Below are 13,451 nucleotides of genomic sequence, written 5' to 3'. Positions count from 1 at the left end.
AGGCCGTGTGGAAGAAATTTTTCAAAGAGTTACACGAAAGCACGACTGATGGATATTTCGACTCCATTAGAACTCTACAGAGGATTCGTGCGGGATTCTATTGGGACAAGCTCAGGACCAATGTGGAGAAGTGGTGTTAGAACTGTGACACCTATGCTGCCCGAAAAGGGCCTTCAAAGTGAACTCGTGCCTGACTTCAACGCTACAAGTTTGGTACACCGTTCGAGAGAATCGCCCTGGACATTCTAGGACCGTTTCCTGAAACCCACGATGATAACAAGTACATTCTTGTGGTGATGGACTATTTCATCAAGTGGCCAGAGGCATTTCCAGTTCCCGATGAGAAGGCTGGTACGCTGGAACAAGTGTTGGTGCTAAATTGGGTGCCTTGATACGGAGTCCCCATGCTGATCTATTCCGATCAGGGAAGAAACTTCATGTCAACGATGTTGCTCGGGATTTGCAAACTTCCGGGCATAGAAAAGACGCGTTCTACTCCGATTCATCCGGAATCTGATGGGATGGTGGAGGTATTTAACAGAACCATCCGGAATCATCTCTCGCTGTTCGTGTAGAAGTACCAACAAGATTGGGACTCGAATTTACTGTTGCTATTGCTGGCCTACAGGAGTGCCGTCAAGAGAGAGCTTGATTCTCACCATCACAGATGCTGATGGGACGGAATCTTCGGCTATCGAGTGACCTGCTTTGTGGGCAACCGCCAGATGCTCCTCTTCGTATGGAAGAATGCCTCGAGGAATTCCAGGAGCACCTTGAGGACGTGCATCGAATCGCCAGAGACTGGATCGACATCTTCTGCGAGAGGATGAGGGTTTGCGGAAAGAAGTGTGTCCCAAACTCCAGACTTCATGGGAAGTAACTTTGGGTTCTCGACGAGAGCCTAGAGGGCTCTTGGCACGAGAGGGTACAACCAAACCACTCTCTCCCTCTCGTTGGCGGGGCACGAAGAGAACCGAAGATGGGGACTTGGGGTGCCATCCCGCTCGATGGACCAGGGCTGGCTCCTGTCGTCAGAGGCGAACTACAGTACCTATGCAGACAGGTTTTCATACAGTCGAACTTGGTTAACTCGAAGTTCAAAGTCACTGTAAAAAAGTTTGAATTATCCAAAATTAGAATCAACAAATGGAATACCCCTGGATTTCTAAAACGACTACAAATTGCAACGTAATCATCAATATTGTTACGAACTATCGACGATAGATGGCGCGATCCGTTCGATGGATCTCAAAATGTCGAAATCAGATGATACCGGTTTCGGTCTAAGCGCAGCGACATGCGATTGGTGGAGAACTGGCGGGGCGTGTAGAGAAAAATCTAGAAAGTCCCGCCCCTCCATACGGTAGCGCCGCCGACTAGGAAACTGTGAAATAGAATGTTGTGGAATGTTCTTTTTCTCGAAGTTTCTATCCGGGTTATAAATACCGTGGCGCTCATAAGATGGCAGACTGAGAGAGGCTAGACAGGCTAAAAGAGACTCGAATAGACAGACTCTATTGCTGAAGTCAGTTGCGTTTAAACTTCACGAGAAAGTTGTTAGCTCTCTGATTAGCTTGTAAATACGTGTAAATCGCTGTTCTGTAAATAAATCTGTGTTTGTCCGTCGAACCGCTTCTTGTTTTGCAACATCGAAGTCTTGTGAAAAATTATCCCGAACAATATTTACGTAGGATAATATTATTGGTCTTAACTGCTACATTATTCTATTGTTCTGGAATCAGCATCACTGCAGAATTTCTTGACTGTTCAAAGCATTTTAGGGGGAGTGTATACCGAAGTGATATATTAGCCCCTTCATGGTTATTGCCTTCTCAATCGAACATTCATCATTTCAATAGTAAACAAGCACTTTAATTCATTATAATTAAATCAGTGTTGGGATAATTAATTGACAACAATTACATATTCGTAAAGGACATCTTTACATGCTTCTAGTGGGGTTGTTCACCTCGCTCTGACTCCCACCCACGCAAAGAGAAAAGATTCTCCCTTTCTCCTTAGGGTTGCCAAAGCAACTTTTTGTCGAGACTGGCGTGGTGGTGCGTCTTCTGTGGCGATTCACCACGGAGTATCTTCCAATGAGGGAGGGTAAACGAAGGAACGGCATATACGTAAAACATACATTATATACACACACATTATGTTGAGCACAATAAAAAATTTCATTCATGTGGAAAAATATGTAAATTTCGATGAGTTAATTACTATGTGTATATGTAATACTGTAAGGAGAAAATAACGCGTGTGTGTGTGTGTGGAAGGCAACATAAAAGATATAAGATATACAGAAGACTGGATGTTGTGAAGATATTTATTATTTGAGATGTTAATTTTTTAAGGAAGGAAAAAAACTCATCTCTGCCTCTACCGGGAGTCGAACCCGGGTCCCTCGATTACCGGACGAGTGCTCTGACCACTAAGCTACAGAGGAGATAGAGATTTTCCTTCGCTAGAGCACTCGTCCGGTAATCGAGGGACCCGGGTTCGACTCCCGGTAGAGGCAGAGATGAGTTTTTTCCTTCCTTAAGAAATTAACATCTCAAATAATAAATATCTTCTCAACATCCAGTCTTCTGTGTATCTTGTATTAACAAGTGGAGAGCGACATTCTTGTCATATAAAAGATATACAAAAATGAACACGTCTTCCTGAACGGGTAACGGTGCATTTTCTCGTTGAATCTTCATTAGCAGGCTTGTTATGCTGAATTTTTAAGCTGACAGTCTGTGGTTGTTCAGTGTTCGGAAGTAAATACGCTGTCTTCGCACGATCATTTGAGACAGTTGACTTTCGACCATGGATTTCGATAGTGACAGTTTTGTTCACTCGTTGCAAAATTTTATAAGGTTGGCTTAGTGGTGGTTGCACGCGATCCCCTCGCAAAAATATATGCGAACAGGACGACAAATCAGTGTTGACATAGTATTTTACGGTGCAATGAGAAGATGTTGAAACAGGATTCAAGTGCCGCATTTTGCTCCGAAGATGAGTAACAAAGTCACCTTCACAAGGTGGAATAAGTGCTGAATCTAACATGTCACATGGTAGTTTTAAGGATGTGCCATAAACAAGTTCAGCACAGGACGTTTGTAAATCCTCTTTGACAGCCGTACGGAAGCCGAGAAGAACCATTGGGAGTACGTCAGACCATCTATTGTTCTCATGGGCTTTGATAGACGACTTCAAATGGCGATGAAAACGCTCAAAAAGTCCATTGGAGATGGGATGGTATGCTGTCGTTTTAATTCGGTCAGTTCCTAGCATTTTCGTGAATTTTTTGTGCATACATGATCGCATTTGCGACCCTTGGTCCGTAGTTATCACCGAAGGATAACCAAAACGTGAGATCCCGGTGTTAAATATAGCTTTGCAAATGGTTTCTGTTCGCACGTTCGGAATGGGAATTGCTTCCGGAAATCGGGAAAAGCCGTTGATGATAGTCAAAATGTAGATGTGACCATCCGATGGTGGCAAAGGACCCACGATATCGATGTGGATATGTGAGAAATGTGCATCTGGGACGGAGAACGCGCCTAGAGGAGCTTTAGTATGCCTCTGTATTTTAGATCGTTGACACGACTCACGTGATCGAACCCAGTCTTTGATTTGACGTCTCATGTCCGACCATATGTATCTGGAACAGATGAGCTTTGTGGTAGCTATTATTCCGGGATGCGAGATGTTATGCAAATGATTGAATATGTCTTCGAAACGAGTTTGGTACGAATGGACGAAATATTTCTGTTGAAAAGTCACGTAAAATCTCGGAATCGGAGATCTGATTGGGTTTCCATTCCAACTTGATGGATGAGGTATCATTTTTGAGATATTTTTGTACTTCGGGATCGTTTTTCTGCGCTTCCGAAAATTTATTAAATCGCAAAATTGGAGATTTTGTAATGGAATTAATTTCAATCCTAGACAGAGTATCCGCGACTACATTTTCGGAACCTTGCACATGTCTGACGTCAGTTGAGTATTGTGAAATAAAATCTAAATGACATAATTGTCGAGGGGAACATTTATGAGGATTTTGCTTGAAAGCATAAATTAATGGTTTTTGATCCGTATAAATTTTAAAATTTCTACCCTCTGTATGTACAAGGATGACGTCACTCTCTGCTACCATACGAAGGTTTTTTAACAACTGGCTGTTGCGAAGATATATTTTGGAAAGAGAAAATTCAACTGCCCCTGCGGGGAATCAAACCCACGTCTTTTCACTTTCCGGGTGAACGCCCTAGATCACTAGACTACAGAGGCACTGAATCTCTCAATATTTCCTTGGAGCTCATGTACACTGAAAGGGACCGTACATGGACGGCCGGACCAGACTTGGGCCAAGCTCACAACTGCTGACGTTGCCACCAGATGGCGACTTATACAAGGATGACGTCATTCTCCGCTACCACATGAAGGTTTTTTTAACAACTGGCTGTTGCAAAGATATATTTTGGAAAGAGAGAAAATTCAAGTGCCCCTCCGCAGAATCAAATCCACGTCCTGACACTTTTTGGGTGAACGCCCTAGACCACTAGAAAGATTGAGAGATTCAGTGCCTCTGTAGTCTAGTGGTCTAAAGTGTTCACCCGGAAAATGAAAGGACATGGGTTCGATTCCCTGCAGGGGCAGTTGATTTTTCTCTCTTTCCAAAATATATCTTCGCAACAGCCAGTTGTTAAAAAACCTTCGTATGGTAGCAGAGAGCGACATCAGCCTTGTATAAGGCATTAATTGATGAAAACCAGCGAATAACAACTCGTGAGATCGCTGAGAGATTAAATTTATCGAATTCGACCGTTCATGATCATTTGAAATGCCTAGGGTTTAATCTCAAAGCTTGACATATGGGTTCCTCATGTTCTTACAGAAAGAAATTTGTGCTGTCGCACGAGAAATGGGACGAAAAATGGGTTGTCTACAACAATGTTGAACGCAAGAGATCATGGAGTAAAAAATCTGTTTGGTGGGATTTCAAAGGAATCGTGTTTTTTTTTTTAACTTCTACTGGATAACACAACAATCAATTCTGAAGTGTACTGTCATCAGCTGGACAGATTGAATGATTCACTTAAACAGAAAAGGCCAGAATTGATCAATAGAAAAGGTGTTGTGTTCCACCAAGATAATACGAGACCTCGTACAAGTGTGGTAACTCGCCAAAAGCTTTTACAGCTTGGATGGGACGTACTTCCACATCCACCATATTCTCCAGATCTGGCACCTTCTGATTATTATTTGTTCCGTTCTCTACAAAACGGTAAAACATTTACTTCAAATGAGGTCAAAAATCACCTGGATCAGTTTTTTTCCAGCAAAGAACAAAACTTTTATGAGCGTGGAATCATGCTACTACCAGAAAGATGGCAAAAGGTATTGGACCAGAATGGACAATATATAATTCAATAAAATATTTATTCACTATAAGAAAATCGTCTTTCATTTTCATTAAAAAAACTAACTTACTTTCCGAACAACCTGATATATATCTTGGAGGGGCGTTATTCTTAATAAATGTACATGTCTTCATAATTTGCTGTGCATTGTTGAAGAGAGTTGACAGACTCTGCACTTTAGAAGACTCCAAAAAAAAAGAATGTAATGCAGTGAAACCTGTACGAGACATAATGGCAAGGGACTGAAATAATATTCCGTTTTACACAGATTTCTGTTTTATACAGGTGCAAATCAAAGCACTAATCATTTAACAGACTATTTTGATGCCGTTTAACACAGGTTTCCATCTCATACAGTGTTCGTCTCAGACAGGTTTCACTGTATACAGTATATTGTCGTATCATTTCGCTTTGGCTTGAGTCAATCATATAGGATACTGAAATAGTGCTATGAAAAAAAAAAAAGAATTACATTTTTTTTAGTAAAATTTTATTATGTTATGTTTTTTAAGAGGGATACCCCCCCCCCCATCCTACTTTTTAGTGCTTACTGCTTTTTCGTACTTTTCTAATTTTTTGAGTGGGAGCCTTGGAAAAAGTAGACGAATGTCATAAAGAATGAATAAATTTGTCAAACATGTGTAAACAACCAACTTAAATAGTACTGATAACAGAGGATGGACCCAGATGTATCTCTTTCTCAAGAGGTGGCAAGATGAGCAATGCATAGGGGTATGAAATGACCCAATCACATCAGTTAAGGGGGCTTAAGACAAGAGGTAAATGTCAAATTATACTTTTAGACAGGTTTTGGGGATGTGTGTGTGTGTGTTTTTAAGTTCTTGTATCATTTATCTTATGTACTACATCATATGTAGTTTATATCATTAGGGCCCTTTCACACGGAGCGGATGCGGGTCCGGAAGAAGTTTAACAATTGGAATATACTGCGGCTTTCAGACGAGCCGAAAAATCTCCGCACCTAGGAAATGTTCATGCGGGTCCGGACGTCGTCCGCATGTGTCAAAACCTAAGTGCGGGCTCCGCATCCGCACATAGAAGTTGTGACAATATGTTTATTCGGAGCTATTCACACGATGCGGATGCGGAGCGAATTCGTCCGCATCTTTGGCTACTTTTTGAAGGTGATTTTTCACGGAATTTTTTTAATTATTTACCATAAATACCCTTAAAAACACCATATGATGGTCCCTGCTCATTAATATAATGTACCTACATACGTCTATCCCTCCGTTTCCTTCTGAGATTGAGATATAGCAACTTTAACTGCCTTTTGTCCATATTTCACAATTTTATATAATAAAACCTGTCAACAACGCCCACTGATGGGACCAAAATTATAAGCCGTTCTGTTCATTACGAATATTTAATTGACTACATACTTTAATAACTTTTAAATTTAATTTAAAAATTTTAATTTTTTTCTTTTTAAATTTTTAAAATTATTTAAAAATATTTAAAATAATATTTCAAATATTTATATTTGTTAATTTTTTAAATTTTTAATCTTTTAATTTTTTTAAACTTAAAAAAAATACTTTTATTAAGCAACGTTATCCACTTACGGTGTTCGCTCAGGGCCGGATTAAGACGTTTGAAGACCCTAGCACTTGAATATTTTTGGTGGTTCCCCCGATACCTACAAGTTTATTTTACTCGATATTCAGTCTATAAACTGAAAAAAATGAAATTTTATATTTCAGAAGTGAGACTAATCTAAGGATGGGATTTCACTCTAAAAGGTTTATGAAAGTTATTTTATAAAACTTGAAAAATGTAACCAATAAACACATCTGTTACATTCGAGAGAACTTAACTGATCCGCCTATTGGTTGCATTTTTCAAGTTTTATAAACAAACTTTTATAGTGTAATCCCGGCCTAAGACAGAATTGTGATGTGAATATTTCTAAGCACAGGCATTTTGAAAGTCTCTACCCCTTCCCTTTTTTACTACTCGCAAATTCTTTGATATCTCCTGATTTTTTTTTCTTTTTTTTGGAACATCGAAAGTTTTGGATGTTTTTGGATTTGATTTTTCGAACATTGGATGTTTTTGGAATTTTTCTTCCATATTTTTCCGAAAAGACAGATTTTTTTTTTCAAAATATTTTGAAAATATTTGAAGACATTTTCTCCCATCGACTTCTTGTGAGGATCGAAATGAAGACATCTTTATTCCCATATTCTATGTGGCTCTAGATTAAACCACCAAAGAATGCCTCTAGGCTGCCTATGGCTACTGAATCAGGGGTGAAGGAGAAAAATAATTACAAAAATTGCGAAAAAACAGTTTATATGCACGAATTTCGAACTAAAGATGCGGGCGATTCGTCCGCATCTTCAGCGCTCGTTTGAAAGGGTATGCGGACCCACATCCGCTCCATGTGAAAGGGGCCTTAACTAGCAAGGGTACAAAATAAGCGGGGGTGTAATGTGATAGGCCTCCTCGTGGTGCACTCTGGGTAACGCCAAATCTATCACACGTCATTGTCATCGCTTTTTGTGCTCATATACTTCACCTTCAATAGCCCAAATTACACGTTTATTTCTACACATCTTGCAGTACATGTCTTGCGTCTCGTTTTGTCCTGTACATGTTTGTCTTCTGTGTCCAACCCCTCATTGTGGGCCCCGCTCCGGCGGGGAGGGGTCCTCCCGGATGGGGCATTGCTTCTAGCGTATGCTCCATCCGGGACGCTGTCTACCTGCGTGTTTGCCGTGCGTGGAGACCCGTAAGGTTGGAGATGGGGATCCTGGTTAGCCTGATGCGCTAGCTTTGGCCTCGGATTCAGCCGAAACGGGAGGCTTGGATTAGCCCCGTCCAGGTCAATCGGCTGTGGTCGCCTCGGTGACTGAAGGGGTTACACTACTGGGCAGGTAGAGGGGCCGGGCCTGCCGGACGTCGTTGAGGTTTGTTGGTGCTGCTTCACGACGATCTTGGATCTTGAACGCGTCTGCTCGCCTGCTTTGGTGGTGTATAGCTCCCACCTAACCTGACGTTGCTACTAACCTTCACCGGTTACGTGTGCGCGTCCCCTCGTAGGGCTCCATGGTGGGCATGGTGGGTGGGAGTGGAACAATACCCATTCAAATATGGGAAAAACAAAAAATGCACCAAAACGTCAAAGAACTACTTTAAGTGAAACTATTGTCACAGAAACCGCTTCTTCAAATCTATCATCTGTCTCATTCTTCTTCTTGCATAGCTCTGATACCAATAAACAGCTGTCAAAAGTATCACCATTCTTGATTGATAAAGCTCTCTATGGCGCAGTTGGAACTCTGAAATCAGTGAAGGCTCTCCGTTCAGGAGACCTTCTCGTCGAAACTAACACTCCCAAACAAGCCGAACTCATTCAAAAGCTCACATCTCTCGGGGACATTCCCATAACAATCAAAATCCACCCCACGCTGAATTATTCACGTGGCGTTATCTCAGACCCTAACTTAATTAACATGGATGAAGATGAACTAACCCAGGAGCTAGCGTCTCAAGGCGTAACATCTGCCAAACATATCATGAGCCGCAAAGATGGCAATCTAGCTCCATCACGTAATATAATCCTGACATTTTCATCCCCAACATTGCCGAAAGATGTCAAAATCGGTTACTATAACCTCCATATCCGGCCATACATACCTAACCCTGTAAGATGTTTCAACTGCCAAAAATTCGGTCACTCACGAATGGCGTGCCGTGGTCAACCCACCTGCGCAAAGTGCGGCGAGAGGGACCACATTTCGGACAACTGCACTAATTCACCATTCAAGTGCGTCAATTGCGGTGGCGACCACCCCGCATTTGACAGAAAGTGTCCGAAATGGAATGAAGAAAAAGAGATCCAGAAGATCAAGGTCCTTAATAACATCTCATATATTGAAGCACGCCGCCGTCTAACCCCTAACCAAACTCCAATAGCTAGTACATCATACTCTAATATGGTAACAAATCCACCAACAGCTAATAAGACTAACAATGTCACCAAAGCATCTGTGACAACTCAGACCGAACCCATAGCTGATACATCCACTCAAACATCATCTAACCAACCATGTAATAGTTGTGGCTGCTGTTGCTCTGCTGGAATACGGAAGGAGTCCACCACCTCCGAAGAAGCAGGAAAAGCAACAGCGAACACATTCAAAGTAACTACAGCTACTAAGCCAAAAATCAATAGTGGAAATAAATCTAAAATAAAACTATTCAAGACCGGATATTCAAGAAAAGCCATTCAGAGAGCAAAGAAGAACCCTACAGTACAAAACATGTCACTGCTTGATGACAAATCAATTGGTGACATGGATCTCGATAATCCGCCAGAATCCGGTGGTACTCGCCGGAAATTAGACCGAAATAAGTTCAAGGACCTTGAACCGTCTACATCCATTTAAAATTTATGGCCAACATTATTCAATGGAACATTCGTGGTCTTAGATCCAATTACGAAGATCTAAAGGATTTAATCAATCGCTATCATCCTGTTTGCGTGGCACTCCAGGAAACTTTCACGAAGCCCTCGGAGACATGGAACATTAGGCGACATTCCCTGTTTCGTATTGACTACGATGACGGGAGTAGAGCCTGCCGCGGTGTTGCTCTGCTGGTTCCACATCATGTGTCGTCGCGCGTTCTAACGCTGCGCACGAACCTGCAAGCCATCGCGGTGGAAATCTCTACAGGCCTAAGAGTTACCATCTGTTCCATTTATTTGCCACCAAATGACACATTCTTACAGAGAGATCTAGAACAACTGATTGATCAATTACCACCACCATTTTTTCTTCTTGGAGACTTCAATGCACATAACATAATATGGGGTTCTAACAGCAACACCCCTCGTGGGGAAATGGTTGAACGATTGTTAGATGACATGGACCTTACCATCATGAATGATGGCAGTTTCACTCATTTCCATGCCCCAAACAATAGTTTCACTGCAATAGATTTATCATTATGCTCACCTTCACTCTTGCCGAACTGGTCCTGGTCGGTTGATCCAGACCTCCACGGGAGCAATCATTTCCCTCTAGTGGTTAAGTGCCTTGATCGAAGCCATAGCATACCTGAGGGTCCTCCTCGGTGGAAGCTTGTGGCCGCCCGATGGGCAGACTTCACGGTCAAGGCAGAAATCACGGAGGATATGGTCTCGCAACCCGACGTCGACCATTGTGTCGACCTTGTGACCAGTTGTATGATCTCAGCAGCCAATGAAACAATACCGAAAGTCTCCTCGAAACTTCCTAAACCTTGGTGGAACCACGAATGTAGTCTTACGATTAAAACACAAAAGAAAGCATGGAGTAGGTTCCGGCGGTATCCTACCCATGATAATAAGTTGGCATTTTTAAAAGCAAAGGCGATAGCAAGAAGAACCAGGCGCCAGGCTCAACGTGAGTCCTGGCAAAAGTTTACGACGGGAATCAATTCATCAACTTCATCCAAAATCATTTGGGACCGGATCCGAAAAATCAGTGGTCATTATCAGTCTCATCCCATCACCATTTTAAATACCAATGGCACTATCATCAGCGATGTGAGGGATATTGCGGACACCATCGGTGCCCATTTCGCCGCTGTTTCCAGTGATGCGAACTATCCCCCATCGTTTCATCCCATTAAATCATCAGCCGAACGTACATCATACACCTTCCGGCCTTTTACACTGGAGGGGTACAATTCATTGTTCACCCTTCATGAACTGACGACGGCCTTGCAGCGAAGTCCTGACTCAGCTGTAGGGCCCGATGCTATTCATTATTCCATGATTCGGCATCTCTCACCAGAATCACTGTCGCATTTACTCATTTTATTTAATCGGATCTGGGTCAGTAATTCATTTCCTGACACCTGGCGAGCAGCCATAGTTCTTGCATTCCCGAAGCCTGGCAAAAATCCTCAACAACCGAACAGTTACAGACCTATTGCTTTGACCAGTTGTTTATGTAAGCTCATGGAACGCATGGTCAACTATCGCCTTATGCACTACCTTGAGGTTAACAATATTTTATCTAAACATCAAAGCGGCTTTAGACGGTTCAGGTCCACAACATGCAATCTATTACACCTTGAGACATCAATAAGACAAGCATTCGTAAAGAGGGAGCATATGCTAGCCATATTTTTCGACATAGAAAAGGCCTACGATCGTACTTGGAGGCACGGAATTCTTTCCGACCTCTATAATTGCGGCTTGCGGGGCAACTTGCCCATCTTCATTAAGAACTTTCTTGCTCGCCGCATCTTCCAGGTACGGATCGGAAGTACATTATCAGCTCCCCAAATCCAAGAACAAGGTGTACCTCAAGGTAGCATTTTAAGTGTAACACTTTTTATTTTAAGACTCAACGGGGTGTTGAACCAACTCCCGTTGTCAGTCACTGGCGCACTATACGTGGATGATCTGTTGATATCATATCAATCAGTGAATATGAGGTCAGCCGAGAGACAATTACAAACCGCACTCAACAAGATCAGCAAGTGGGCTCATAATAACGGCTTCTCTTTCTCCGCTGACAAAACCGTCGCTGTGCATTTTTGCCGGCGTCGTGAGCTTCATGATGACCCACAATTATTTTTAAATAATAGTCAAATACCTATTGTAGAGAATACAAAATTCCTCGGCATTACATTTGACAAGAAACTTACATTTAAACCTCATATTTCACAGTTGAGAGCTCGTTGCATGAAGACGATGAACCTCTTGAAGGTCATCTCTTCTATATCATGGGGAGCAGACCGTAAGTCGCTCCTCCACTTATATAAAGCTCTAATACGATCAAAGCTCGACTACAGTTCCATTGTATACGGGTCAGCACCTCGGAGTTATCTGAGTGTGCTCGACCCAATTCATCATCTCGCTCTCCGCATTTGCTCTGGAGCTTTCCGAACTTCTCCCATGGAAAGCCTCTATGTCGAATGCAACGAGCCATCACTGACATCAAGACGCCAACAACTTTCTTTGAAATATTATATCAAGATGAAGTCTTTACCAGGTCATCCACTTCATAATGTCATTTTCAATCCGTCATTTCATAGACTTTTTGCTGCTCGACCTTCATGTGTTCCATCGTACGGTCTTCGTATGAGGGCACTTGTAGAAGAAAAACAAATAGACATCAGTCGTGTGGCCCCAGTTGCTTTGCAACTGGCACCATGGGAGCAGTCTCTGCCAGATGTCTCTCTTTCATTATCGTTATACTCTAGAGCCACCACAGCAGATGTTATATATCGACAGATATTCTTCAGGCACAGGGGTATGTACAACAGGTACTTCCCCATATATACCGATGGCTCCAAGAGCCCTGGGCATGTCGGTTGTGCCTACATCTGCTGTGAGGAGACATCTTTCAAACTTCACGACACATTCTCTATTTATTCGGCAGAACTGTACGCAATCCTTCAGGCTCTACGTCATATACGACGCAAACGCCACCGACGATGCATCATTTATAGCGACTCTCTCAGCGCATTGCAAGCACTGTGTTCCTTCACTTTTCACACTCATCCATTCATTCATGCCATTTTTCATGAACTGCATCACCTCATTCATCACGGTACCACAGTAAAATTTTACTGGGTACCAAGTCATGTAGAAATACCGGGCAACGAAAAAGCAGACAACGCAGCTCGAACAACAACTAACATTGACAATAGCCTTTTGGTTCCTGCCAGTGACCACTTCTCAATCCTCCGGGAAGTGATGCATCGCCGCTGGCAGGATCATTGGAACAATCAAACTAATAATAAACTTCATGCCATCAAGCCCACACTTGGCCACTGGCGTTCGAGCTGCAGGACCAACCGAAAGGAGGAAGTTCTGCTTGCCCGGTTACGCATAGGACACAGTCGCATCACACAATCATATCTTTTACTACGAGAGAGTCAACCGCAGTGCCCTCATTGTCAAAGTCCATTTACCATTGCCCATGCTTTTACTTGTTCGCACCATCGTCATCATTTTACCACCGCTTTTGGTCAGAATCATCTTTCACTTCGTGACATTTTATCTGA

General features: G+C 42.4%; 1 protein-coding gene and 1 non-coding gene across 2 annotated transcripts in view; one reads left to right on the top strand and one right to left on the bottom strand.

Moving 5' to 3' along the window:
- Positions 1-13,451, top strand: part of LOC149068468 (uncharacterized) — a 45,377-nt gene that overhangs the window by 27,287 nt on the left and 4,639 nt on the right. The window lies entirely within an intron of this gene.
- TRNAT-GGU (transfer RNA threonine (anticodon GGU)) lies at positions 2,381-2,452 on the bottom strand. The gene has a single exon. It is a non-coding gene; the product is annotated as a tRNA-Thr (tRNA).

Source organism: Pholcus phalangioides, unplaced genomic scaffold (assembly GCF_987345545.1).
Source record: "Pholcus phalangioides strain wild (caught in Gottingen) unplaced genomic scaffold, Ppha-v1.0 ptg000027l_1, whole genome shotgun sequence".
NCBI lineage: Eukaryota > Metazoa > Arthropoda > Arachnida > Araneae > Pholcidae > Pholcus > Pholcus phalangioides.
The sequence above is the reverse complement of the archived record's forward strand: the minus strand, read 5'-3'. Positions and strand labels throughout refer to the sequence as shown.